Consider the following 6,000-nt stretch of genomic DNA (forward strand, 5'->3'; position numbering starts at 1 on the left):
ACATTTTAAACTATGAATGACATGGCCAAAATGGAAGCCAGCAAGTGGTTTTCTTTATCTACATTAAAAAACTGTCAAAAGTCTATTTACTTCATCAACCAACTAGTTCCAAGTGCTTACCCAGGAACTTTCTCATCCAGTTCATTGTTTTGACTTCAGATTTACATTCAGAATTTGTTGCCAACTTCTTACATTGAAGCATCTTACATTTGTTAAAATATCTGTTAGTCCTAAAATAGACTATCAATTAATTTGTACTCATACTTTTCTCAAAATAATTGATTTTAACAATTCAGAGCACAGCAAGACTGGAAGCTCTTGCACTAAATGGCAAGTAGACCTACAGTGTAACAGTCCCTGTCAAAAAGAGCTTATTGACTAAAAATTTACCTAGAAACAGACAGAACAGTTGTTTTAAGTCACATTTGGAGAAAAAGGCAGAAGAAACAGAAATTCTATTTTTTAATTAAAATTTTGCTGTAGGTTCAATTCAGTATTTCCATTTTTTTTTCCTTGGGTATTTAAATCAACTCTAAGTGCATCAGTAAAACTTGCTGGATTGAGTGTTGGCCACAACTGACTTTAACCATAGCCAAATCTACACCACCTCCAACGTTGATTAGAAAGGCCTAAATTCAAGTGAACTGGTGAAGTCTTGACCTTAAAATGAAAACACAGATGAATGTATTCAATAAAAGGGGAAGTAAACTATTACAAGAGCATGCTTGAAATCTCAGATTTTAAACAGGAAGCTGCTCAACAGAAAAAAAAAAAACTGGCTGCACAGGACTGTGAAAGTTGAGTTGTAAAATTTCTCTAAACCTCTTTTCTTACAAGTTTGAACGCCAACTTTGCTTCTATTCAAATCAGAACTCCAGTTCTGTGTTGAGGCATATATCACAATGGATTTCCTGCAGAGACTCATTAAAATGGTAGTTCTTGATGAATAGAAGTATTCATCAGTTAAGAAGACTTTATGATACAGATTTCCAAGTTAAGTTTCCCTCAACATATATTAATTATTAGCTTGAGTTTACTGAAATCACTCATCCATGTGGTTTTATTTACTACTCTCAGCAGAATCAGCATTAGGAGAAAGTTAGACTTCTAGTCATGAAGACAAGCAGAATCTAAACTCAATGTACAAAACTCTAGAGGCATAAATTTCATTAAGGGGTCATGGAGTCAAACCACAGTATGCAGAGTTATATTTCCTTAGAACTCTCTGCATCCAACAGCAATACAATTGTAATACTTCTACAAGAAATAATTTGCAGTAGACAAGTATGCTAGATCAATTTTACAGTTTCCACTTCGCCATGTTTAAAAAGGATAACTTAGCAGTACTACCTCCCACATATCATACAATGAAACCCATCTCGGTTCCATCACTAAAAAACTGTAAACACTACTATTTCTTTAGATTTTTTAGGATTCTCAGGCAATATATTGTGCTGAACGGTAACAGGCCAAATGGCCATTAACTGAAAACAGGGACTCGTCCATTATACTGAATATGACTGGGATGGAATGAGGTCAGAAGATGTTAAACCACTACAGTAGCCCAGGACTGCGAGACAAATCAGCGTTGAGATTATTACTTCAAGCACTCAGAACAAGTTCCCACAGCCGCTAAAGGAAAAAGTGAAGCGGATAAACCATAATTAAGATGAACTTGTAAACTGATGCATTTCATTTAGTTGGACAACACCCATTTGCATTAGCACAAATGCAACTTCTGCCCTGGAAGCTTTTGTCTCATCATATTTTATTTAAATCAGGTTGTTAGTTTCCATCTCTTTGCACACTAGGAAACTCAATTAGAACCCTGGTGTACTTAAACTGAAAATAAATTTAAGGTACAAGGTCACCAAGCTACCATTAAGGTAGAGCAATTGCCAGCAAAAACAATGTCGCTGTAGGCAATCCCATGCTATTATAGTTTTCTTCCAACCCACAGAAGATTTAACATCAGGCACACAGTTTCTCTACTTAACATGCAAACAGCTATGCCTCAATTATAAACCAAGAAAACAAAGACTAATAAGATACTTATACAAGAAATCAAAGACAAAAATGGATGTTAGAGGGCACCACGTGCATTATGGAGTCAAACAAACAAAACTGTATTAAATCAAACACTCAAGATTAAAGATTTGGACACCTTTTAGTAGACATGCACACTAACTCCAGGCCTCTAAAACACACTTTATTCATCAGTCAGCTTCAGCACATTACCTGATCACCTGAAGGTAGCGGGCAAGAAAGCCAACATTGTACACAGGGGTGAGGATAAAACAACCTTAACTTTGAGTTCCCTTTTCAGTAAACCTTGCATTAACCAGATGGTTTCCTGTACCTCCAGTGGGTCACCCTATTACAGTCACACCAATTCATGTGATACAAGTCTGGGCAAGACACAGGCCTAGGGATGGGGGTAGAAGCAGAAGATTCAGCAGGATCAGCTCAGAAATCACAATACCTATGATGTACCCCATCCCATCTGTTCAGTATCCTGGAGATTAACAGAACAAAACCTGAATTTTGGGCTATAGACAGACTACTTTTAATCTCCCAATACAACTGAAGTATATTATCCTGTAGTCAGTAGCCACACCAATATACACAGCCACACCAATATACATACCTTGTACCTGTGCGTGAATAGTCCAACAGAGGACTAACCTGTGTATTATTAGCTATTATAAACATTTACTACATTATTTTATAAGACCTGCCAAGATAATGACCGTTAAGAGTTTTCAAGATACTTTGTTGTAGTGGTAAATATAAGCCTCAGCATTTGGAGCAGAAATATTTGCAGTGCCAAGTAGTATTGCAAGGAGATTTAACCACCTGTAGCATCTGACTCCACCAGACAGTTTTCAATTCAAACACGAGTATTAGAGCTAACACCCATTACACAGTTTGAACACTCTCCAGCATTTTTCATAACACCAAGATAATGCGCTGGACAACACAGATTATTTCAGCCTCTTAAGTGAGAAATTATTCTAATCTCTTTCCTATAACTTTAATGGACAAGTAATTTTATTCTTTTAATACTATTATTATTATTATTATTCATTCATTACTGATTCACTTAAAAGCTCATGGTGTGGCTCTCTTCTTAAAACATTCTGAAGCATATCAAAATCCACCTAGAAGAAATAATGAAAAAAGCTTAATTCTTTCATTTTCTCTTCAGATGAAAATATCACCCTGGCTATTTCTTTCTCACAGGAATAACCTAAAAGAAAAAAAAAAAAATAAACCCAGAACCATGGTAGGTATATCCTAACAATCTATGCAGTCAAAGTCCAATAAAACACTTTCAGTTTCTACATCCATTCTTCTGGGACAGACAGAACCTGACTCTTTGGTCTTCCTGTTTATACAGAAACAGTCATATGCTACCCACGCAGAGCAAATGTTGAGGTCAAAGTTTCTTCTCCAGAGAACTTCCAAAATCAGATCTTGGCTATACAACTCAAGTATCCAAGAGATGATACCGTATTACAAAAAGAACCACATTTTCCACCAGCTTACTGCTGGTCACACTCACTTTGAGGTTCCAGGTCAGTAAATACAAGAAGTTCAGACACCAGGCTCTATCCACTACTAGTAATTTTGCAGCTCCCTTACAATTACTGAAACTTTTGCCTGTCCACCTCCAGAAAAACAGTGCACAGGCTATAAGTAAATGCAACAAATAAAGCCATCAAGGAGAACACATCAATTTAAACAGTTCCACCTGACGTGGAGCTTCACAGAACTGCTGGGTGATTTCACTGTAGTTATTTTTACAAGGTCAGATTAGCAGCACAATCTTGTGTTTATACAGTTTTGGCAATTGTGATTAACAACTTCAAAACTCTTTTGTGCTAATGGCAGCTCCACTTACATTTATCAATTGCTTCCCCCTCATTACAACTTTCTAGTTAACAAAAATATTTGCTTATCTCATTCAAACTTTGGGAGAGAGCGCTACAGTTGCAGACAGTGCGCCTATGAGTCAATGCGTATCTGCACAATGATTTGCCATTTTTACTGGAATGCTACGGATAAGTGAACTTAGTCACATTGTTACCTGGTGACTAATTTCAAAAGGATCTTTACACAAGCAGTAACTGATTAGAGCGCTGTTACTTTGCAGTTAAAACTTTACCATATCTAGACTTACAGACAGAAGATGTATATGAGTTAATGGCATGTGTCATTTAATCCTTCAAGCCATGGTTCAACAGCCTCCATGAAAATTAAGTTATATTTCTTTATAGTGTAGGGCACAGGAATCACAGTCTGCAGGTCAAAGTCCATCTACTACAATATCTCTTCAAGTTTGAAGCACAAATTTCTTGTGCAGTAAATGAGAGGTTACCCTGTTTAGGACAGACCTGTTCACTTAGAAAAAAAGCTCAGGTTCTCAGTCCACTCTGACAGAGTGCACCTCCGGACATCATGACATAGTATAGAAAAGAAATATCTATGGAAGAAGAAGAGCACAACCGTGTTTCAAGGGGGGGGGGCGTTAAAATCTGCAGTTAAAATCTGAAAATCTCAGTCCACTCTGACAGAGTGCAGCTCCGGACATCATGACATAGTATAGAAAAGAAATATCTATGTAAGAAGAAGAGCACAACCGTGTTTCAAGGGGGGGGGGTGTTAAAATCTGCAGTTAAAATCTGAAAAATTCCAGTTTGTTACCAGAAGCATAATATTGCTTTAAAACTCATTTTGCCTTGAGTTTAGGCAAATTGGGAGCAACCCTTATTAAATCCACTAGGTACACACCACCCTCGGGGGCTATGAAACTTGTTACTTTCCACACCTACTGCAGAGAAGTTGGTAACGATATCACTAAAAGCCGGAGAACTTTTCCTACTCAGTTGGAGGTGATGCCTGAAAGCACAAGCTATCTGCAAGAGTTTTTCAGTGCAAGCTTCATCTTGCCCTGTCACTCCCTCCTCCCTCTCTCCTGGCTCCACCGTACAGACCAAACCGAACGAGGAAGTCGAGATCTGCGAGCGGAAGCCAAGCCCATCGCAATGTCTGCAGGAGGATTGTCAGCCTGTGACTCAGGCTGCAGTCCTGACAGCTGCCAAACGGTCCCATTTTCCCCTACCCGTTACTTACAAAGGACGGACACTTAAACGCCAAGAGGGAAGGGAGAGAGGACGGTCCGGTGTGAAAAAGAGCGCGAATAACGCCTCCTCACCTCCGAGCAGGCCAGTTAGCTGGGCGGGGAGGGAGCAGAGGCAACTCCCTGGGCATAACGCACCCGTGCGGCGGCACACACGGCCCGGAGGGAGCAGAGTGGGAGGGCGAGGGGCACGGGGAGCACCTCAGGCACGGCAGGTCGGCGCCCGGCCGGGCTGCCTCCCGCCCGGCTCCGCGGGGAAAGCGGACCGGCGCAGTAGGAGAGCGGCACCCTTTCCCCTTAGCCGGACAAAGAGGCGCGAAACCCGGTAGGGGAGAAGCGCGGCGCCAGAGGGGGACAAACCAGGGCCACCCGCGCCCACCACCCCACCCGACCGGCTTCACCTGAGCCCGGCTACGGCGGAGGGAGGGAGGGAAACGCCGCGGCGGCGGCTGCGCTCCTCGAGGCGAGAGAGTAGCGTCCTCACGCTGCCGGCTCCTCCCGCAGGTCCCGCGAACCGCCTCGCGTTCACCGGCACTGCGAGGCGCCCGGGCGGGAGGAGCCGCCGCGGCCCAGCAACGCCGCCGGCCCGCCCCCACCGCCCCCCCGCGGCACTTCCAGCCAATGGCTGAGCCGGCCGCAGAGAGCTGACGGCCGCCACCGCCAATAGGAGCCGGTCGCAGGGTGGAGGCGAGCCGTTGAGGAAGCGGCGAGCCGTTGAGGAAGGGGGCGGTTAGCAACGCCCGGGCGCGCGGAGCCCTGCCTCTCAGCAGCCCATCCCCGCCTCGCCCCGCGGCCGCCGGGGCGCGGCGCAGCGCAGGCCGGCAGCGCTGGCCGCCGAGGGGCTCGGGAGGGGCGAG

At 43.1% G+C, this 6,000-nt stretch overlaps 1 protein-coding gene across 2 annotated transcripts in view; it reads right to left on the bottom strand.

Annotated features, from left to right (window-relative positions):
• Positions 1 to 5,683, bottom strand: part of MYH9 (myosin heavy chain 9) — a 70,799-nt gene extending 65,116 nt beyond the window's left edge. For both annotated transcript variants that reach the window (XM_080342953.1, XM_080342952.1), the window contains exon 1: positions 5,545 to 5,683. The gene's annotated coding sequence lies outside the window, so the exon portion shown is untranslated. The remainder of the gene's footprint in view (positions 1 to 5,544) is intronic.
• Positions 5,684 to 6,000: the final 317 nt, after the last annotated feature.

This window comes from Nesoenas mayeri, assembly GCF_963082525.1.
Source record: "Nesoenas mayeri genome assembly, chromosome: 1".
NCBI classification, from domain to species: domain Eukaryota; kingdom Metazoa; phylum Chordata; class Aves; order Columbiformes; family Columbidae; genus Nesoenas; species Nesoenas mayeri.